Raw genomic sequence first — 25,065 nt, forward strand, 5'->3', positions numbered from 1 at the left:
TATATATATATGCACACACATTCTACAATCTAACATGCATTCACATATACAAACACCCATAAACAAAACTATAAACATATACACTAACACATATATACACAAACCACAAATACACATGCACAAGTCTGTACTTTCCTCTTTTTGCATAAATAATGAAAATTTTTATCATGCAATAACATTTTAAGTCTATGGGGAATTAAATGAGTAGAAGTAAAATTGACAAATTATTAAAATGACAAATTCAAATAGAATTTCAGAAGAAAAAATTGTTGCTTTATATAGACAAAAAGAGAGAATCCAAAGGAACCCTACAAGGAATAATTAGATAAGCCACTTTGCAATCAATCAGTATCTACAGGATGGAATATAAGGTGATAGATACAGAAATTTACAGACAACTATGTTTTAGGTGCCTATGGAGGGGCATCAACCCAGAAGGAAAGACATTGAAGGTCTCAAATGACATACATGTTCAAGTGTCATGATATGCAGTCAACTCCTCCAGTGTGGTCTGTTACATGGCAATGTGAGGCTAAGAGATGCCTAGATAGACATCTAGGTGAAACACCAAGTCTCATTGTGCTTTGAACTTATTTTTTACAAAAGATTAGCATTTGGATCTGGGCCTGAAGAACAGTGGCTGCCCTAACCAATGTGAGGAGCTCTGCTGTTCTATCAGGTGAGACCTAAATTAGAACAAAAATGAGATGTACAAATTCGCTTTATCTCTTTCTATCTCTTACAGCTCCAGGATTGTCTCAGCATCCTGGATATGAGCATGGGAAAAGATTTCTAGAAAAGTTTGGCTCACATTAAGCCTCATCTGGCCACAAAATCAAAATCATAGTCATCCTTGTTTAGAATCCAGGAGATTACAACAAACTACTGGCAAAATAGGATTTGTAACACAGGAGACATGCATACCTTCTCACTTATGGATGCATTAGCTTGCTTATTGTCTTTTCTCTAGCTTTCTTATAATGTAACTGTTGATTGAAAATAATATTTTTTGAGGTAGTCTCACTATCTAGCCCTGGCTGGCCTGAAACTTGTTATGTAGACAAGGTGGGCCTCAAACTCATAGTGATCTACCTGCCTTTGCCTCCCAAGGTGTGTGCCACCATGCCTGGCCTGAATAAAATTTTTTTATTGATTATTTCTTTAATAGTTTTGTGCATGAATGTATTACATTATGGTCACATCCATCCCCCCATACCCTCCTCTTCACATAAAGCACACATGCCACATTCATATAATTTGTTTACATATTTTTACTTTGTGTAAGGGGGGGAAGAAATAATATGAGAACTGTGTGATGAGAGGGATGTGAAATGCCTTGTGGGCATGCCATGCTGTGGCACTCATAAACTCGCCGCAGCTACAAGTGCCTCCGTAAGGTCTGCACAAGAGCGAGCCCCTAAAGATTCAGTCACAGATGGAGGAGTGGTTCATGAGGTCCAGTCCCATACAGAAGTGCTAACAGCAGCCAATGACAGCCGGTAGTGAGGTTATTGTCCTCAGTGGTGAAGCCACTGCTGAGTTACCCCTGTTACAGTGGATACCTTCATATCCAAGTCCACATGGGCAACCCTGGCTAATCTCATTGGGTTATAAAATCTAAATATTATAAAATATTGTGATGGGGTCATTTATATATTCCTATCATAGTGAAGCCACAATGCATCATGATTAAACTAGTTTCCTGATTGCTGCAACAAAACACCCGACCAAAGCAACTTTAAGAAGGGAAGGTTTATTCTGCTTATAGTTTGAGGGATAGTCCATCATGATGAAGAATGCATGGTGGCAGGAGTGTGAGGCTGTTTTTCACATTGTATCATCAGTCAAGAAACAGAGAACAAAGTGTGTTCATGCTTAAATAATGTTTTCCTTTTTATGAAGTCCATGGCCCCAGTCTATAGGATGGTGCCATTTGCATTCATGCTCAGTTTTCCCATTTTAATTAAACTACTATAGATAATCCCTCACAGACATGCCCAGAGTTTTGTCCCCAAGACTGTTCTAGAGCTTGTCAATCTGACAGTTAATAAAAACCATCACAGTGGTAAACTGATAACCCACTGACTATCATGACCATACATCATGTACCACACAACTAGTTCTTTCAATTGTCTTATAATTCCCCAGTCTACTTTTTATGTATCGATATGAGTCAAGAATTCAAGATGTGGGAGATCTTATGACATTTCCAGGACCACACAGGCATAGAAAAATCTGTAATTTGAACCCAGTTTTACCTGACCCTAAATCTTTGGGATCTTTTCTCTTTAAAATAGTATGCTTATTCTCTGAAATGTTTTCTTTACATTTTTAAAAATAAAGAACATTTCCCTTGAGTATTCCTAACTCTGTGGAAAGTGCTTAATAAATGTTTGAGCTGATGTTGAGTAAAAGAATGAGAATAGCAACCACTATGTGAGCTGCCCACACAGACTCACATATACCCCCAGCTCTCCAGCATACGCCCTCAGTTCCCTTCCCAGGGTCTCTGGAGCCCCATCTCAGGGAAATCTGGAGCACCTGTTCTTGTAGAAGGGCTCTCTATACATCCTGAAAATTTATGAGAAAAATAAGTTTCTGGTGCTAAATTTTGCTCTTGAAGCAGGCAATCTCAAGCGCTGAGCATTTAATTACTTACGACAAAACAAAGAAGCCAACTTAATAGGATAATTGCCCATGAAACAGAATTAAACAGAATCAAAAGAAAAACTGAAGCAACAATATTCTCTTGTCTAAGTGAAGAGCAAAGCTAATTGTTTTCTGTCTGAAGCTCCTTTTTGGATGTTTCAACCCTGCCAGTTTTTTCAAGTCCTTCGAGTAGTGTTGTGCTTTATTATTTTACCTACAGAAGAAGTAAGGTTTCTGTAACCTTGGTCTTTGAAGTTGACATTTAAAAAAAACTATTCTTTTTTATTTTTTTAAATTAAAGTACAATCACATCACTTTCCCTTTCATCTCTTCAGGCCCTCACACATACCTTCCTCTTTGCTCTCTCTCTCAAACTCAAGCCATCTTTTTCTTTAATTGTTTGTGGTGATACTTTATTTGTGCTGATATGTGGGGATATTTTATTTGTGCTTTAATAAATAAAGCTTGCCTGGAGATAAAAGGAAAATATCAGCCATTATAAGTAAACAAAGAAGTCAGGCAATGGTAGCACACACCCTTAATCCTATCACTTGGCAGGCAGGATCTCTGTGTGTTCAAGTCCACACTGGAAACCGAGCCAGGTGTGGTGGCTCAAATTCCAAAACTAGTTAACAATGTGGGTCTGGAGATCTGTACAGACAGACAGGAAGTGACAGAGCTGTGTAGGAAGAGGAAGTGATATAGCTGAACAGAGAGAGCAAATCAGATGGCAGAACAGCAAGGCATATAGAGGTGGGTAGACAGGAAGTAACTCGCATTTGGATGCTATAGAGTTGGTGAGATAAGGTTGTCTGGTGGCTTTCCCTATTTCTCTGATCTCTCTAAGGCTTTCGCCCCTATATTTGGCTCCATGTTTTTTTATTTAATAAGACCATTTAGAAATTCATAACAATTGGCACCCAGTATTAAGCCTGAGCTAATGGCCAAGCAGTTATAATTAATATAAGCCTCTGTGTGTTTACTTGGGGATGTGAGTGGGAGAAACTTGTCCCAACCATTGGCAGCAGGACACAGGAAAACTTCCAGCTACATTTGGCGTATCAACATGGGGCTCTCAAATTTCTGAAAGACCTAAAAGAGTTTTAAAAGGGCTTCTAAACACACAATAATGGAGACAAAAACAACTTTCTACTTCATGTCTCATGTGGATCAAGATATAGAGATGCCAAGGTACAAAGATGCCACAGCATGCGGACTTGAGCTATGATTCACAGTGTATGGGCTTGATTGCAGCATATAGCTTTTGCTAGTACAGAAAAAAAAAAGAAAAGGAAAGGTTTTGGGGTTACAAGCTGCTGGATGGGGGCATGGATCCACTGCTTCCCAGAGTCAGCAGTGAGCATGATTCCCCCAGAGCTGGTGGTAAACTTAGCTCTGCCATGTTAGGAAGCTGAGGTGGGCAGAGCCAGCAGCCAAAGCTGCCATTTCAGTCCTAGTTATATTGCAGTTTAATGTAATAGATTTACAATAAGACAGATTCAGATGGAATAAACCCTAAACAGTTTATAATGCATGTAAAAATGTACATAGGCTTGGGAAAGAGAAGAAAATGAATATAGACAGTTATATAAATAAATAGTTTTTTGAAAAAATTCATTAAAAAGATAGTAAAGGAAATATAAAATATAGAAAATCGGAAGTGCTATAGAATGCTGTTCTATATGCTGTGAGTATGTGTTGCTCTGATTGGTTGATAAATAAAATGCTGATTGGCCAGTAGCTAGGCAGGAAGTATAGGCAGGGTGAGCAGGCAAGGAGAATTCTGGGAAGAGGAAGGCTGAGTCAGGAGTCACCAGCCAGCCACAGAGGAAGCAAGATGACAAGGCAGAACTGAGAAAAGGTACCAAGCCACATGGCTAAACATAAGAAATATGGATTAATTTAAGTATAAACACTAGTTAGTATTAAGCCTGAGCTAATGGCTGAGCAGTTATAATTAATACAAGCCTCTGTGTGTTTATTTGGGGGATGTGAGTGGGAGAGATTTGTCCTGACCACTGGCTGGCTGGGACACAGGAAAACTTCCAGCTACAGCCTCTTCTCTGGGGAAGACTATCTCTTCACTTTCAGCATTGTAGTTCTTTGTGGAGGTTTGAGGCCTTGTGAGATTTCTCCCCTCCATGTCAGTGTGCTAATGGGCATTGTCATTGTTCAGATTGTGCTTAGGTAGCCATGTTGTTGAGACTTCATGGATGTACCTTTTCTGACATTTTTAAGAGATGCAATTTCATGACAGACTTCCTGGTCCTCTGCAGTACAATTTTTGTAATGTTTTTCAACAGTCACATTGCACGCAAAATAAACATGACTAGTTACAATCCACTAACATGGTGGTTGTAGTATTCCCTGGCAGAAGGCGACACCCCTATCATTTCCCAAGCTAGAATGATAATGCCGATATTAGCATAATTTCAGACACAGTCCATCAGGCACTGTTGAACATTCACTGCCACATTATTTCAAGCTACACCATACACTTATGAGGGCCTTAAATGTTGCATGCTCATGGTGTACTCAGTAGGATGAATCTTAACAGGTTTTATTAATAAAAACAAACCTGAAGCTAGGTATTGGGGTGAATGCTGAATGATCAGAGAAGCAGAACAAGCCACAGCTTCCTCACATCACTAATTCCTCAGCTGATCCTGTTTCCTCAGACTGGAAGCCTCTGTGTCCTCATATCCAAATGGATCTCAGCTGAACTGCTGCTCAAAAGCCTAAAAGCTTAACCAGCTCTAGTTCCTGGTCCTCATGCCTTATATACATTTCTGCCTCCTGCCATCACTTCCTGGGATTAAAGGCTCACTTCCTGGGGTTAAAGGTGTGAGTCACCATGCCTGACTGTTTTCAGTGTGGCTTTAAACTCACAGAGATCCAGATGGATCTCTGCCTCCAGAAGGCTAGGATTAAAGGTGTGTGCTACCACTGCCTACCTCTATGTTTAATATTATGGCTGTTCTGTTCTCTGACCCCAGATAAGTTTATTAGGGTGCACAATATTTTGGGGAACACAATATTACCACAGCACTCCTCATATTTCTAGGAATGCACTCTAACAAAAGAAGTTTCATTCCACTCACTAGAGATTAAATTTTAAGGTTTATTTTTTTCATTGGGAATTTCATTCAGGTGTGCTGTAATTATATCATTTCTACTTCTCCCTCTGTCACCTCCACCTCTTCCTATGTCCTCCAATTCCCTTTCAACTTCATGACCTTTTGTTCTTTAATTATTATTTTTACATACATATGTAACAATATTTATATATATTTTCATATAATATACATATAATTTTACATATATACACAGTATAAATATATATTGTTATATATATTATATATGTGTGTAACACACACATACACACACACACACACAAACCTGTTGAATCCACCTAGTGTTGCTCATATGTTTATGTGTTCTGGGATGATCACTTGGGTTTGGGTAACCTATCATTAGAAAGACTGACTCAATGCTGATTAGCTTGATATATTGTAGTTTTTACAATGATATCTTATGCAGCCATAAAACTAGGGTTTAGATTCCTATTTAATAATGGAGGAAGGTTTATAATATGCAGGGTATGATGAATAAACTTTGGTTAATATTTATTGATCATAATTGATAATATGTGTGCATATATGTGTAAACATACTGGAGATCAAATGTATATATTAGTTACATAAAAAGTTATTTTTCCAGAATTAAATTTGAATTTTCTATCAATTTAATTAAATCATAATATGTAAACAAAAGACAGTTAAAATCTGGGATGACTAAGATAAGTATAAAAATGCATAAGTATTCTCAATAAATGACTTTTAAAGATGAAAGGTAAGGTCAGAAGGAATCTCTCCTGTCACACAACAGTGCAGATCATCTGTGACAGATAAGAAGCATCCTACAAAAGAGTACAAGTAGAGCCTGGAGAATTGTAATTCAAGGAAGTGCTAATTAAAAACACTTTCAATGAGTGAATGAAAAAGGAAACATTGTATGTTTCTAAATACTCAGGTTTTATATAAAACAATAATGATAATGATAAAATAATAGTAATAATAATAATATCAAAAAGTTTGTCTAAGCTGCTCTGCAGTCAAAATGAAGTAACTCCTCACTCACACTCAGCACTCACAATAGGTCACCAAAAAAAAGCCATGAAGATAGTAGGGTTCAGGGGTAAAGGGATAAGAATGAATAATGGGGTATTAAAATGAACAAAGTACACTATACAGGTTATAACTTATCATTAAAGAATAAATATAAAAAATATCCTGATTCTGCACCTACAAGTCACATATGATCTTTCTTCATGATAATTAAAATATTTTTATAGATATTGCTTAAACTTCTCAAATGTTTTCTTTGGCTTTCCAGAAAAAAAGTCCAAATCTAGTTGATTTAGAAGAGGGTGCCCAAATGTTCAAAGGATTATTACAATTTCTGCTCCTTAGTTAGTACATTGAGAAAGATTAGTGGGGCAGTTCTGAGTCCACTCTGAGCTTGTAGCTAATCCACTTTGTTAGATAAATACTTGGTGTAGTCACTACATACTCTAGGACTAAAGACATTCTCCCTCTTGTTCACAGTTGAATGCAGACTTGTGGGTATTTGTTACAATTATATCAAGTCTATGAGGTGAATTAGAACCTCTTCAAGTTTTTACTGATGAAAGAATAGTAGTCCTTTGACTCTTCCTTCAAATTCAGTTTTCTTCATGCAGATATCTACTTTCCAGAACACCACTTAACTAAGAGACTTCCCTTAGCCCGCTGTGTGTTATTGGCATCATCCTGAACAAATACTTACTGCATCATTTGTTATGAGGCAGACAATGCATCTTTAAACCTGTGAACCAAAAGATATTAAAGCTTGCATTTTTGTGAACTCAGTTTTGGAATCTGATTCATTATTGTTCATGTTCAAAATGTCTCCATCTCCTGTTAAAGAATCTCTTCTCCTACCTCTGAGGTAGAAAATAAAACTCCCAACTTTTTTAGGTGAAACCTTAAAATGTCAGTAAAATTAAAGTTTATGCTCAGCAATTATAGTGTAAATGCCACAGGGTGGATAATCTAAGGAGCAAATATTCTTCTCTGTATTCTCAATAATGTATAAGACTTTGGATGCAAGAGTTATTTGCACTAGAATTTGAGTTTTTAAATTATAGCTATTTCTTCTTTCATCTTTATGTTCCAATGGCTAACATGATACCTGGCTACACTGCAATATAAGAAATACTGGATAAGTGAAGGAATGAATTAATTTCAAAATGACAGTTAAATAAATGGAAACAGTGATTTGCAATAAAGAAGCCAAGTGAAGTAGGACAATGTGGGATTCTCTTTACCATGTTCACCCCAAGGCATGTATAGAACTCATTACAAATTTCACACAGCACCACCACTCACTGAACAAACCCAAGACCACCACTGACAAACTCTATATTTGGTTATAAAACATTTGGAAAATTTGGAATACAGGTTATAACCCCAAAGATATTAATTTTATCCATTTTACTGAAGCTGCAAGTTTGTGGACATTTTATTATTAGAGTTTTACAACCTTCAAATGCCCTCCACAAGCTATAATAAATTTCAAGTGCAAAATTCACTTATCTGTGGAATACAGTCATGGCCTTGGTATAGTCTTGGTAAATTGGAACCATAAAACCACTAGAGATGCAAGAAACAAGGTTGTGTTATTTATTTTCCTGAAATTAAAGACAAAAAATGGTGACACGGGAAAGACTCCATCTTTGTAGATTTCTTATATGAATTATACAACTAATTTAAATTCATTGACACTCTATGTACTTAATCAAATACTGACTGTGTTAGGAAAGAATATATAGCAATACAATAAAGACTTTTGACTTGCTGTCCTTCAAAAAGCATGCTTTAAGAGTTAGTTGAACTGGGTTTGTAACTTGGCTGAGCCACTGGGGTGTGTGTGTGTGTGTGTGTGTGTGTGTGTGTGTGTGTGTGTGTGTGTGTTGTATATTTGTATGAGGTGTGTGTGTAGTATAAAGGTGCATGTGTGTATGTGTTATGTTTGTGGTGTGCATATGTCTATAATTTATGTTCATTCAGTTTCAGTCTTCGTACCAAAAGACCTTCTAGACACACTCATTGTAACATTCAGAGTCCACATTATGTGACTTCCCCTTAAAGGCTATTTTTCAAAAAGTCTTCTGCATACAATTTTCAATGTTCTGTGTCATGTAGCTCTGCCCTTTAGAGTCACATAAGGTTAAGCCAGGATGTAACTTTATTAACTCTGTTCCCAGAATAGCATAATAGTAAACACATGATCCCACGAGAACATCTTTTCTCAGAATTATTGTAAGGTTCATATGGCATTTTCTTTGTGATGATTGCTTCATAGTGACATTTAATACACACAGCAGCTCTGTTTCCAAGACCCAACCCCTCAGTCTAATTCCTAGCAATGCAACAGAGCACCGTTGAAGTCTTCCATGCTCCCTGCCAACACCTCCAGTGATCTCATAGACCATTCCCTCCTAGACACCTTCCACCCCACTTATCAGTGTTTCCCAGCCCCTAACTCCGTCAGTCATTCCCTGATAAACTACAGGCCATGCCTGCCAGAAAACCAGGTAGACTGCCCACAGACCTTCTCTCCTCTCTCTGTTCCCTCAGACTCAGTCCACCAGCTCTACATCCCCAGCTCTACAACAGAAGACCTTTGGCAGCCCTCTATGTCCCCTGACTCCCATAAGATCTCCTGTGGATCTCATGACCATCCCCTCCTAGCCTCCCTCTCCCAGCTTGTTGGTTTGTCTCAAACTCCCAACTCCAACAGGCACCATCTGCTCACCCTAGGGCTGCTCAACCCATGGCAACAAGTTGGCTGAAGGCAGACCCACATCTCTCCTACTGCTCCGGAGAGCCAATCCCAATAGTCTAATCCCCAGCTCTGTAGCAGGAAACCTGCTGTAGTCTCTCTTTCCACTCTGATCCCACCCCCTGTGGATCACAAAGACCTGCTCCTCCAACTTGCTTTCCCCAAACTCATCCTGGTTACTTAGTCTCCAACACCAACAGGCATTCCCTGTGAACACCCTAGCTGAAAAGGCCAGGAAAACAGGCAACACACAGCCATCACACTCTGTAGGATTAACATAGTAAAAAAAATGGCCGTCCTTACCAAAGCAATCTACAGATTCAATGAAATTCCCCATCGAAGGACATCATCAATAGGACAAAAACAGCAGTCTACAGAATGAGTAAGATTTTTACTAACTCCACATCCAATAGAGGTCCAATATCCAATATGGATAAATAACTCAAGAAACTAAATATCAAAACATCAAACAATTTAATTGAAAAATGGGGAACATATCTAAAGAGAGAATTCTCAAAAGAGGAATCTCAAATGGTTGAGAAACACTTAAAGAAAAGTTTGACACTCTTAGCCATCAGGGAAATGCAAATCAAAACTACTTTTATATTCCAACTTATTATACCTGTCAGAATGGCAAAGATCAATAATACAAGTGACAGCTCATGCTGGAGAAGATTTGGAGCAAGAAGAACACTCCTCCATTGCTAGTAGGAGTACAAACTTGTACATTCACTATGGAAATCAATATGGAAGTTTCTCTGAAAAGCAGGAATTGATCTACCTCAAGACCCAGCTATACCACTCTTGGACATATACCCGAAGGACACTCCATCTTACCACAAGGGCATTTGCTCACCCATATTCATTGTGACTTTATTCTTAGTATCCAGAAACCAAGAATAACCTAGATGTCCCTCAACCAAAGAATAGATAAGGAAAATGTGGTACATTTACACAATGGTGTATAACTCAGCTATTTAAAAAATGACATCATGAAGTTTACAGGCAAATGGATGGAAGTGGAAAAAATCATCCTGAGTGAGGTAACCTAGAAGAAGAAAGACAAATATGGTTTGTATTCAATTATAAGTGAGTATTACCTGTTAAGTAAATGATAACCAAGCTATAAACCTTAGACTCAGACAGGTTAGGTAGAGGGAGTATCTAGGAGTGAGGCATGAACCTCTCTGGGAATGGGAAATAGAATAGATTTTATGGAAGTACTTTGGCTTGGAGAAGACTAGAACAGGAGGATCATGGGGGGGTGGATATCAGGTGGAGGGAGAGAGTTCAGGGATAGATGGGTGGAACTGGGGAGCACTTGGGTGGTAGTGTGGAAACCTGGTACAATGGAAACTTCCTGGAATCTATGAAGTCCTAATGAAGTCTCCTAGTAATGGGGGATATGGAGTCTCAACTGGCCACCTGTTGTAGCCAGATGAGGCTTCCAGTGGTGGGACTGGGTTGTGTTCAATTGAGTCGTTGGCCGTAGGGGCCCAGTGGAAATCCACAAACAACACAGGCTGTTGCTAAGACAATGTGTTGCTCTCTGCAAAGTGATAGCTGACCCCATTGTTAAGGACAATACCCACACAATTCATTGAATATGGAGAAGTGGAGCTGGTGCCTACATGGAGCACTGACTCCTATATTCTAGTGTGGGAAGGTAATTTGCAGAATACCAAAAGAAAAACATGGACAACAACTTTTGACCTATAATCTGTCCTGTCTACAAATTATGCTATGGCACAGAACTTGTAGGAGTAGCAAACTAATGTCTAATTTGACCTAAAACCCACTCCACATAAAGGTCCTCATGTCCAATATTACTTGGGTAACCAAGAACCAGAGACTAGATATTCCAGAGACCTGGGGTAAAACCGAACACTACTAGTCTAAAAAATATTCAATAAAATGATTCCTAATGATATTCTGCTGTACTCATAGATCAATGCCTTATCTAGAGACTTCCTCAGGCATCAGATGGAAACAAACACACAATCCCACAGCCAGACATGCATAGAGAGACAGAGAGAGAGTCTAAACTGCAGGTCCCCATCAAATCCGTCTTCTCTGAGCTCAGGGAATCTCATTGAAGAGGAGATGGAAAGATTATAAGAGCCAGATAGAGGACACCAGGAGAACAAGGTCCTCTGAATCAACTAAGCAAGGTGCATATGAGCTCACAGAGACTGAAGCAGCTAGCACAGGGCCTACATGGGTTTGCATTAGGTTCTCTGTATATATATATTATAGCTATTAGCTTAGTATTTTTGTGGGACTCCTGACTGGGAGAAAGAGTGGGTCCCTGACCTTTTCCTCCTGTTCGGTTGCCATGTCCAACTTCTATATGATAGATTTTATTTCATATTACTATATTTTATTTAGTCATGTTTTGTTGTTATCTCTTAGAAGTCTATTATTTTCTAACAAGAGACACAAAGGGAGTGGATCCAGAGGGGAAGGGAGATGGAGAGGAACTGGGAGGAGTGGAGGGAGTAGAAACTATAATCAGGATATATTGTATGAGAAAAGTATCAATAAATGATAAATCAAAATAAATCAAAAAATTTCAATAAATGAAAAAAATAAGTGCTAAGAAAATTAGCAAGTTCATTAAGGCAAAGTACTTCAAACATATTACATAGAAGTGCATTTTTGTCATAGTAAATTCTATCCTAATTTTAAAAAATTACATGCAGCACATTCATATGGCAAGTTTCATGGCTTTGTGTACATAATACAGGTACAAAGCAATTCACTGACATCTCAAGGGCTAAGAATTGGCCAAAATAGAACCACACCCCAGACACTGTGGCTACAAGGTTCTATGTTTGATCTCTAGGCTATCCGAGATATAAATGAGATCCACAGTGAAACAAAATGATAAGCATCATATGCAAAATGTGAAATCCTTTAACTAAACAATTTTTCATTTAGAATGTTTACTGAGAATCCACTGAATGGTCACCCCTCTGCTAAGTGCTATGGATAATGTAGTGGTCAACAAATGAGACAGACGCCATCTCAATCAAGCTAAAATCAGGGATCTAGGATTACTTGGAGGGAAAAGAGACATCATCCTAAAAATAAATGAAAGGGATGAAATTTCAAATCAAAGAATTATTGACGCCTATGTCTTTCTTTTCACTTAGAGTTGACACCCAAATCTTAAAAATACTTGAATAAGATTAGTACAGATGTTGGTTTATGTTGAAACAAAATTCACTTGGTCTTAAGAAAGGAAAGGGCTGGGCAGTGGTGGGTGCATGCCTTTAATCCCAGCTCTTGGGAGGCAGAGGCAGGTGGATCTTTGTGAGTTCGAGGCCAGCCTGGTCTACAAAGCGAGTTCCAGGAAAGGCACAAGCTACACAGAGAAATCCTGTCTCAAAAAACCAAAAAAAAAAAAAAAAAGAAAAAGAAAAAAAGAAAAAAAAAAAGATAGACATGAGGGTCTGGTCTGTTTGACTGGGCAGTGGTGGCGCACGCCTTTAATCTCAGCACTTGGGAAGCAGAGGCAGGCAGATTTCTGTGAGTTCCAGGCCAGCCTGGACTACAGAATGAGTTCCAGGAAAGGCGCAAAGCTACACAGAGAAACCCTGTCTCAAAAAACAAAAAAACAGAAACAAAAACAAAAAACCTTACATTTGGGCTGGAGAGATGGCTCAGAGGTTAAGCGCACTGACTGCTCTTCCAGAGGTCTTGAGTTCAATTCCCAGCAACCACATGGTGCCTCACAACCATCTGTAATGAGATCTGGTGCCCTCTTCTGGCCTGAAGACATGCAGGTAGACAGAACACTGTATACATTAATAAATAAATAAATCTTAAAAAAAAAAAGATAATTGTTTGGGGTTGGGGATTTAGCTCAGTGGTTGAGCGCTTGCCTAGCAAGCGCAAGGCCTTGGGTTTAATGCTCAGCTCAAAAAAAAAAAAAAAAAAAAAGGAGAGACTATGTAATTTATGAAATGTTTCTATTCTGGATAAAAATTAGAGGGTTTCACACATTCAGAGGTCTCCCCATGCTCTATACAACCACAGCTCTGTTTTGGTACATTATGCTTATATACACTCTTTCAACTCTATGCCTTTTCTTTTTAGCCATGGACCTTTTTTCACAACAGCCCATGGCCTTGGCGTCATATCAAGCTTGTGTTACAGTGTTATCAGCCCGTCTATGACGAACACAAGCTCTGCCTCCTGCTGCACTGCTTCTGTTTTACACATCCCTTACTCATTAATCTGCCTTTGTTTTGTTTACAAATGCTCCACCACATGCTCTCACACCCCTCTGTGTAACAAGAATGTGTTTGTCATGTAAAAAATAATAAACTGGAAAGTGCTGATACTGCTTTGTGGTAAACACTAAAATAAGCCCTTTCCAGCTGGAACATACAATCACATGCTAACTTACACAATAGACAGCTGCTGTGTGCACCAATCCCTTCTTCATGGTCACATCAGGATAATTTGGATTTTTGGAGAGATTTAAGCTCAGAGTAATGTTATGGAATATTTAACTATGTAAAGATGTGTTACATTTGTTTGTGTTGCATTTGTTTAATTATGTAATGTTGTGTTGCATTTGTTTCATCTTGCCTGCCTAAGGCACCTGAATGGTCAATTAAAAAGCTAAATGGCCAATAGCTAGGCAGGAGAGGGGTAGGCAGGCTGGTGGACAAAAGAGAATAAGTAGGAAGAGAAATCTAGGTTTCAGAGAAAAGAACGAGAGGAGAGAACAATGGAGAAGGAGAGGGACATGCCTAGGGCCAGAAGTCAAATAATCACCAGCCAGACATGGAGAAAGCAGGAAGGTAAGATATAGAGAAAGAAAGAAGGGAAAACAGAAAGGAAGAAAGGAAGGAAGGAAGGAAGGAAGGAAGGAAGGAAGGAAGGAAGGAAGGAAGGAAGGGAAGGAAAAAAGAAAGAAAGAGAGAAAGAAAGGTAAAAAGGCCCAAGGCAAAATGTAGATAAGGAGAAACAGATTAAAATAAAAGCTGGGCCAAGACCAAGCATTCAAAACTAATAATGAATGTCCATGTCATGATTTGGGAACTGGTTGGTGGCCTAAGAAAAAGCCTGCTACAGAGTAACATAGCAAAGGATCTTGGTTTTCTTTTGCTCTCTCAAAGCTAAACTAACTGATTAAATCTGAATTCTCAGCCATTGCCTTCCTGGAGGACAACCACCAGGCAATTACAGGACCGTGTCCGGAAGCAAGAAACAAGCATCAATCATGGTGAAGCACTAAAATTTTAGGGTCATTGGGTAGCACGATTCATTCTTCAATTCTGCTCCTCCACAAAATGCTATACAGCAAACAAGCAACAAAATGAAAAGGCAAGATATAAGTTACTATATTTCCAAACTATTTTTCTCATAGAGTTGATTTACAAAATGAAAACTCAGATAACACAATAAGAAAGTGATCAAAAGACCACAACAGATAGTTTTTTTTTAATGTATAATTGATCAACAAGCTTATGAAAAGGTGCTCAACATACCAATCATCAGAAACAGATTGAAGGCACTTGGTACTTGTTTAGGTGAGATACTGCTAACAAGACAAAAACAAAAGGTATGAGAAGAGAAGGGAATCCCTCCCATGCTGTTGTTGCAATATAAAATAGTACCTTACAGAGGTACCATAAAATTAAAAATAGAGTATCATGTGATCCAGATACTCTTCTTCTGGGTGTACATTTAAAAGAAATGAAAGCCACATTTCAAAAATAAATTTGTATTCCATGTTAGTTGTAACACCATTGACAGTAGCCATGTTATGAAGCTACCATGCTCATAGGTCATCAAAAGATAAACTATTGCAGAAATTGTGGGAAACAGACATGTTCTATTAAACACACATACACTAGTATATAGTTCAATCTTTAAAAAGAAAACAACCATATGGAAACCTTCCATTTTATAACACACACACACACACACACACACACACACACACACACACACAGATATATATTTACATTTGAGTTTAATTGAAATTACCCTACAAAATAGATCATGTTTCTTTCAGAAGTCATAATTTGCAAAAACAACAACAACAAAGAAAAAACAGGTTCAGATATGGGATATACCTTCCCTTTATAAGTTCTTAGTTGAGGGTGTCCGATATACCCCAAACATTACATGATATTATCACTGCTCTTGGTAGCATAACAGGACATGATGTAGAGATTGTATTGCTGAAGGTACCACTTTGGTCACAAGACACGGAGAAATCAAAATTATACTGACTAAGAAGCTTCCTCTCTGCTGAATTGCTTTCACAGTTTTGGAAGATGCTTTGCAGGCTGCTAGGGGGAAAAGGTCACCTGTCTTACCCAGTTGTGAACTCTATGATCATTCAATAAATTTCACCAATGTTATTGGTAGAACTGACCACTATCTGATTGACATTAAGGCTTATTCCATAGGAGGAAACACATGCATGATACAGACTGAACTGGCTGTGTTTATATATTAAAGAAAACAAACACATATGTAACAACAATTAAATAAAAAGACAGAAGAAAGGGAAGAGACGAATTGATGTAATTATATTATAATATCAAAAAATATTTGAAAAGTGCAGAGAGTTAAGTGTCTGCAGATTACTCAGCTACAAATAGATGTCTATAGCATATATTCCAACCATAAGATTCAGTGACCATTGCACAAAAGGGATGGAAATGTTATAAGAGCCAGAGGTTGGGGAGAACCTGAGCAAAAAAGCCAATCTACATTCTGTCATGAAGCAGGGAGGGGCTCCCAAGACTCCATACCTTAGAAGCTATTGGCAGTGGAGTGGAGATGTGTTGCTCTCCCTTTAAGAATAGATTAGTTTCTTGAGGCTGCTTTAACAATTTATCATTGTTTTCATTATTTTGAATTACACAGGGGCTGGGAAGACAGCCCAGTCTGCCAAGTCCCTGCTGGGAAAACATGATGACTGTGTTTGGAGTCCCAGAACCCAGACAAAAAGCTGGGCCGGTCCTGTACATCTATAATCCCAGCACTGGAAAAGAGACTTGCAGATCTCCAGAGCTTGCTGGCCATCTTGTCTAAGTGATTTGATGAACTCCAAGTTCAGTAGAGAGATCTTGTCTCAAAAAATAAGATTGAGAATGATTGAGGAAATCAGTCAGCATCAACCTGTAGACCCCACAAGCACAGAGACACACCTACACACTTGCACATCTGCACATGAACACACAGACACTACACACACACACACACACACACACACACACACACACACTCATACACACATCACCACCACCACCACCACCACCATCACCACCATCACCACCATCATCATCACCACCTCTGCCACCACTATCACCACCATCATCATCACCACCTCTACCACCACCACCACTACCACACATAACACGAATATATTCTCTTGCTCTGTCAGTAGCCTCAAACCAGTCTTTTAGAGTTCTGTTGGGGTGTTAGAGGGCTGTCTGTGCCTGCAGGACCTAAGGGAGACAACTCATGTTGTCGTTCCAGCTTCTTGTCTTTCCAGTCTTCAAAGGTGCAGCTCTGTTCAGCGCATGGCGAATGGCTCTTGTCTCCATTGCTAAAGGCAGGAACAGCGTGCCTTCAAGCATCTCCCTCTCTTTTATCTATGCTTCCACTGTAATATTCTTTTCTCTTACTTTTACAGTCTCCTGTCCCCTAATGAGTATTCTATGACTGTTTTGCATTTACCTAAATGATACAGAATGGTCCCTATCTTCATATCCTTTAGATAGTCGTGTCTATAAAGCATCTTCTTGTCATCTAAGGCAGCATATTTGGAAATCCCAGAGAATAGGTAGTGAGAATCTGGGAGACTGTTATTCTTACTGTCACACCATCACTCCAAGTCCTATGACCAAGGCTGACATCCTTGGGGTAGGAAAATATAACACTCCTGTCGAGAAGCTATAAAAAATTAAATTAATCTACTATATACAAGCAAAAATCTGGCAATCATATCTTGATGCTGGAGAAAGCACCTACATGTGGCTGTTATGGTTTGGATGGACACCAGCATCTCTAACAATGCACAGGTATATCAGATTGAGCACCATCAAAGGAAAGATTGATTATCACAGCCTGGCAAGGTTGAAGGGGAGAGAACAAAGGGGAAAGTAATTACTCTTCTAGCAAATGCATCCAGAATCTTTCCAGCTGTCAGTAATGGGTCCAAGAACTGGGGTATAAATCATAGACCCATCACACGTTCAGTGAGAGATTTGGAAGTAAGTAATGCTGAGGTTCCTCCACAAATCAATTATATCATGAAGACAGGGGTTCTTGGGACCCTTCCTTTCTAGGATCAGCAGCCTGTTCAGCTTTCCCAATTTTACTTCTTCCTGATCATAAAATATTTGCTTCAGCTCCTACTGTAGTCTCTTTAAATGGTAATATTTAACCCAATTTAGTTTCAAGAAGTTAAGATATAGTCCCACAAAGCCTCTAATAGATTCTCTCTCCCCCCTCCCTCCCTCTCTCTTTCTTTTCCTTTCTCCTTTCCTCCCTCCTTCCCCCCATTTTCCTCTTTCACTCCTCCCTCTTTGCTGATGCTTTAGGAAGTAGGAAATATTCCTTGACTTCCTTTTTAACTACCTTCTCTTCTTTTTTTCTTTATGGGAATAGAAAATTATCTCGAGGTAGGGACAGCAGGAAGGGTTGTAAATATTGTTCCTGAATACAGAGAAACAGAACCTTCCTTGGTAGCTATAAACTCACATCTGAACCTGAATTCATGACAGTCTTGAACAAAACAAAAGCTCTGCAGGGTTGGGATGGAAGTTTCCTAAACTAATATAGAGAAGTCTACAGGAAGAGCACAGCACAGGCATCATAAAAACACCTCAAAGCCTTATCTCAGATTCAGCTCCCCAGACTGCACTGTTTATCATAAGCCCACTGTGTCTCCAAACTCTGCTGTGCTGAGCATATCCTGGGATCTCTCTGTGTGCTGCTGTGCCCTTGCTGGGGAAAAACATTCATCACTTTCATTGTACTAAGAAGAAAACGGGAACAGTTTTTCCAGTGAAACAAATTGGCATTAATCAGCCAACCACCCTAGAGTCAGTCAGATATGACCTCACTTTCTCTTGACAGAAAGCAAACCTCAGTGCTCTTGACATGTGAACAAGAGGCTTTGAATAGACATACAGTTTTCCCTACATGTGCAGGCAAACCTTTCTGAAATGTATCTGTGAATGAAGAAGCCAAAGAGGAGAAAAGCACAGCCACTCACTGCTTTTCAATGAAATTGGTTTCTATGACTTTAAACTAGGCTAGTGGTTTAAAAACCTCCAATGGTATGCCATCAAAGTTCAAAGAACATAAAAAAGGATGCTTTACTTCAAAGCCTTGAAGTCTTTTATTTTCTTCCATAAATAGTCCATTGCTGCCTGAAATCAGGCATTAACTAAGCTGTGACTCAGGAAGGCACAGAGTAGAACTCAAGTGTGGTGGGTAAAAGCAGCAATTATTCTACATGAGAAGATCAATTTGTCAAAGGAGGGATGAACGAATGCAAATTCTTCTTGTGGACCATAAATATTTAGCATTTCTGAGCATAGCTCGTCTAAATGGGTAAGTAATAACTATTTGCTTTATTTATGGAAATAGCTTTGTCTCTAACACTGAGCCATTGCAGAAAAATGACAACATGAATGTACAGGTGTCATTTTTCCCACTACAATTAAGTTGTGAGTGAGGTGGTTTATTATTACTGATGATAAATTAGAGAACAGCATAGGGTTGATGACTTCGGCTCATTTTGTTTGTTTGTTTGTTTTGGTCATTTTGCATTTTACTGATTTGAATTAAAACAAGTAAATTTTGCATCTAAAAATGGTACAATAATGCCTAGTATTGCCAGTAAAAATAGCAATGAGAGTGAGAAATAGTACGTGAAGTTGGAAGTGATATGTGCATGTCCTGTAAAGATGTCATTGATGGGCTTTTGCCATGAACCACACTAAGCTTCACAGGCATCTTCACTGAAGCATTTGTCCTGAATTGCTGTAATTGTATCCTTTCTATCACTGATAGGCAGAAGGAAGGGACTTTCAGTCTTACCCTACCACTGTGTAAGTGACTTCCTTAGATGAGCACAGTGATAAACAGAAACTCCTGCACAGATCATGTATGAGTAATGAAGAGTCGTTGTTGGACCTTTAACATGCAAGTTCTGCACAACTGATTTTTTTTTTATTCATTCATTTAGTAAATATTTCCTGGCAATACACAAGCACTGAGCCCTGTTGACACTTGGGCTTCTCACATTTTTTGGTTTTTTTGTAGAAATTTTTACAACAAAATTGTGAAGCAGATTCTATCACAATGATATTTTGTTGGGAAATATCATGAACTTCAAAAAAGCTTTTATAACTTTCCAGACTTATAGACTTCACAATTGGTCTAGCTGGATGAAGTCTTCAGGATTTTCTCAGTTTAAAATCTGTATATTTACATCAAATTGGGCTGGCTTGTGAATTAGATGATCAGGGAAGGCTTTAAGGCAAAAGTGGGATGCTATCTGGATATGATAATCTTCAGTCAGATGGGAGAGTCAGTGCTCATCTGAACATAAGAGGTTGTAAAGTATGTATCCAGGAAGTAGAAATACATACTGTAGAAACTGAGTTGTCACTAAGAAAGTGACCTTTCTTAGGAGCCTGCTGTAGAGAAATTAGAACTGTAGCCCAGAGGACAGGTTCACAGTACCTTTCTTCTTCCCTGCCAGCCACTCTGATCACTTTGCATTTGCCCTTTCTCCTTGTATGACTGCATTATTTGACCTAAAATGCTGATGAAAAAAAATGCTAAACAGTCGACTTTTCCCAGCTGATTGCAGTCAGCTTTCAGAGGATGTTGCAACAGCCTCCATTGGTTTTAACTCAGAAATATCTCACCAAAGTAAACTCAGCCCTGTGCACAGCTCTGCAACCAGAGACAACAAAACAAATGGGAACGAAGCCAAGAGTCTTGTCCACAGAACACTTGCACCCAGTGAAGCATCAGGGGCCGGCCTAGGATACCAGGATGGAAAGGAGAGATGTGGGTGCACGTTTGCATGTGTATGCATCTGTGTGTGTACATCTGTACGTGTGTGTGTGTGTGTGTGTGTATACATCTTTGTGTGTGCGCAATGCACATCTCTGTGTATGTATGTCCATATATGAAACCTTCAAAATATCTACAGATTGCACATCCAAAGGGAAGAAGAAAAGAAAGAAAACTTAGCTTACCTCTCATGTTCCCTGTACTTGTCATCAACAGTACTTGATATGGTGATAAATTTTACTTGTCCTTTATACACATCTTTAGAAATAAAATGATAATTCATTTGCCTAACATAAGTGCCCAACAAACTCCTTTTGTTGTTACCTTATCAAAAATTGTGTCTTTCTTTATTCCCAGTCTTCATTCCATGATGCGAAAATTAAACACATCTCTATTAATAAGGAAACAAAGAAAATTACACAGATTTGTCCAAGATCATTCAGCAGATAAAAGAGTTAGAATTTGAAGCTAGGTTCATCAGATTCAAAAGTTCTAGTTCTTTTTACAATATTCTGTAGTGTCTAACAGAATTAAAAAAAAAAAAATACATCCAGGGCTAATAGAGAAAGCTGAGGAAATGGGCAGAATTTCAGTCCTGGATCAGAATACAAGAACATTTGCTGCTTCCAATGAGGACCTCAGAAACCATTTCACTTCTTTGAGCCTCAGTCCTCTCATTCATACAAAGGTCATGCATAGGAGTTGAAATTGACTTCATTAGTATGAAGTCATCTCAAATCAATTTTAGTGTTCTGGGAAGCCAACAGACCCTTGAATAAATAACTCTCTTGACAGAGGTTTCACCAGGTGACTCCCACTGTAGCACACTTCACATTCTAGCATACATCTCCCAAATGAGTGCCCAGCTCCCCTTTAATAACACCCAGCTCAGAATTTGTTGATGTAGAATATGCAGTCTCTCTAAAAATGCTAATGGTAGAGGCAGGTCAAAGCCCCTCCCCTCTGCCTCAAGTCTGTGCATGGTGTCCCAGCCTCTACCTAAGGGACCAGGCTCTGCTGACTCCCCATGGAAAGCCTTACCTTCTTGTAGAAGGGAATGGGGGGGGGGGTGAGTGGGGGGGGGAAGTCTGGAGGGATGGGAGGAGGAAAGAGGGGGATTTGTGATTGGTACGTAAAATGAATAAAAAATTTCTTAACTAAAAAAAAAAATGTGCTAATGGTCTCACTCATTCATATTTTGGCTCCCAGTCAAACATTCCAACAGCTGCTTAGCAAGCACCCTTATACTTCAAAAGCTCAAGGGATGAGTTGATAAACCAGAATGTGACATTGACAGGAAGTTGAATTTCAAGGATGGCAAGCTATGTTTTCCAGCACTGAGAATGGTGGCCAGAACTTCAAGTGCAGCTGATGCCTTCTCTCACCGTTGGTAATGTTCCACCAAGAAACAATCAAGTTAGAGGCTGATGATTCCTCTACTAGGTGATAAATAAAACTGAACCACCTGACCTGTGCTCCTCTCCTCAGTGTGAATGTTGCTGGCTACACTCCCACAGACCAGAGATCATGGAAGGTGCCCATCCAAACCCCCAGTGAGTTGGATGATAAGGTTCATGAGAAAATGATATATAGTTAGTGCTTCAAAAAAATTTCACCAGTGGTTTCTATTGTTTGATAATTCTAAAATATACATCATGTGTTTTGATCAAATTCACTGTTTTTAATTCTACTTATTAAAACACAATGCCCATTTATAACCCAAATTATGTACATTTAAAAGATGAAACTCTCTTGAGCATAAAAAAACCATTAAGACTTCTCTTTGAATTCAACTGAAGCTTAAACAGTGCCTCCAGTGTGTTCTGGAAAGTGATCTAAACAGTTGATGTGTGCAGTGGCACACCTCACAGGACATGAGGTAGGACATTTCATTCTCCTCATCTGGTCTTCTCCCTGCATGAAGAGGTTAAGTTGAGGTGAAATCTAAGGGTTGTTCAAAGGTAAGTGATGACAATGGTCTCCTTGTGGGAAGAACAAAGGCCACAAAAACTAGGAAAGACTCACTTTATATATGCTTGATTAGGAACTATTTTTCTGGGCAGCAAGGTACTACAAACCATTCAAGCTATGACTGACATTGTTCTGGGTGTCACAATTCTACCTTATAATTGTTAGTATATGGTTGGAGATCAAGGGAAGATTCAACCAATCCATCTCCAATTAAAACCTAATCATCAGAGGCATTTTAAAGACTTACTTATTTACTATGTTTTATGTACATGTATACTGGTGCATGCAATGTCCATGAAGGATAGAAGAAGGCATTGGATAGGCATTGGATATCCTGGAACTGGAGTTACAGATGGTTGTAAGCTACCATGTAAGTGCTGAGAACTGAACTCAGGTCTTCTGCAATACCAACAGGTGCTGTGTCTTAGTCACTGGTCTATAGCTGTGAAAAGACACCATGACCAAGGCACCAAGGCAACTCTTATACAAGGAAGCATTTGATTGGGGGATTGCTAACAGTTTCAAAGGTTTAGTCCAATATCATTGTAGGGAGCATAGCAGCATGCAGGCAGGGACTACAGCAGTGGGGAGAGAGAGAAAGAGAGATTAACACTAGGCCTGGCTTGGGCCTTTGAAACCTCAAAGCCCAGTCTCATTGACATATCTCCTTCAACAAGGCCACACTTACTCCAACAAGGACACATCTCCTAATCTTTCTCAATTAATGCCACTCCAGATGACTAAGTGTTCAAATATATGAGCCTATGGATGTCATTCTTATTCAAACCACCATATTCCATTCTGTAGTTCCTATAGGCTTACAATTATATCATAAAGCAAAAATGCATTCACTCCAACTTAAAAAGTCATCATTCTCTATAACAGTCTCAACACTGTTCAGAAGTTCAAAGTCCAAAGCTCTGCTAATACTCAAGACAATCTCTTAACTGTAACACTGTGTAAAATTAAAATAAAAAAGCAGATCACATACTTCCAATATATAATCACATAGAATATACATTACCATGCTGGATAATTTTATGTCAGCTTGACACCAGTTAAAGTCATTTGAGAGGAGGGAACCTCAATGAAGAAAATGCCCCCATGAGATTAGCTTATAGGCAGGCCTACAAGGCATTTTCTTAATGAGTGATGATGGGGGAGGGCACAGACCATTTTGGGTGGTACAATTCCTTGAATGATGGTCCTGGGTTCTATTTTTAAAAAGCAAGCTAAGCAAACCATGGGGAGCAAACCAGTAAGGAGCATCCCTCTATGGCCTCTGTATCAGCTCCTACATCAAGGTTCCTGCTCTGTTTGAGTGCCTGACTTCCTCTGATGAAAGGAGATATGGAAGTGTAAGCCAAATCACCTCCAACAGCTTTTTGGTCATGGTGTCACGTAGCAGCAATTGAAATCCTAACTAAGACAATTACAATTTCCAAAGGTGGGAATGGAACATAGTAAGGAAATACTGGACCAAAGCATAAACGAAAACCATCCAAGCAAACTCTAATTTCCATGTCTCCTTGCCTGATGTAAAAGCAGTCTTCAGAACTCCAAATCTTTCTTGCTTTGTTGACTGCAATTCACCTCTTTCTCTTGAGCTTGTTCCACACCTGATCTGTAGCTTTTCTTGATGGGTATCTCATGAATTTGATCTTAACATCTTGGAGTCTCACCAAGCTTCACCTTCAAGCTTCATGAAATGGCCTCTCTGGACCTCCATGGAGGGACACCCAGGCCTGGCCTCACTAGCTTTTCTTAGCAGTGGAGGGAGATTCCACAACCCCTCTCTTGTATCCTTGACTCTAAAGCCAAATCATGTGACTGAAGCCATCAAGTTCTTGGGCTTGATGGGGCTGAACTGGGGCCTCTTGTCCAACTACATCTGCAGACAGTTTTCTTTTGTGGACGGTTACTTTCACTGATTATACATCTTTACTTTAATTACTTTTCACTAGTTGGAAGCTTAGCTGGTAGAGTCTTGCCCTAAGGTCACCACTCCCATTTTTCCATTTAACATCATCCTTTTCTTTAAACTTTTTAGTTTCCTTGAGCACTGGACTTTTTCATTGTACTTTCTGGTTTGCCTTTTCACCCCAAAATGTACATTTTGTATTTTTCCTTTCTCAATTTATTCCTTTTCATTATAGATCTGCATAAGAGTGACTGCTAGTAACTAGATGACACAGTCAATACTAGGCTGTCTTGAAATCTCTTCAGCCAATGCCATTAATCCAACAGTCTTCAATTTAGCCTCAGGGAAATATTTTGGACATGGGTAGAAAACAGTGACATGCTTTGCCAAAATATCACAAGAACGGTCTCTATGTCACTTACTATGTTCTTCCTCTCTGAAACTTCTTGAGCTTAGCCCCCACAGTTCAAGTCTCCCTCAGCACTATCTTTCACACTCCTATTCTTATGGCCCAGTGAACCCTAATTAAAGCATCCAAATCCAACCAGTTTTTAAAGCCAAAGTAC

Source organism: Peromyscus eremicus, chromosome 20 (assembly GCF_949786415.1).
Source record: "Peromyscus eremicus chromosome 20, PerEre_H2_v1, whole genome shotgun sequence".
NCBI lineage: Eukaryota > Metazoa > Chordata > Mammalia > Rodentia > Cricetidae > Peromyscus > Peromyscus eremicus.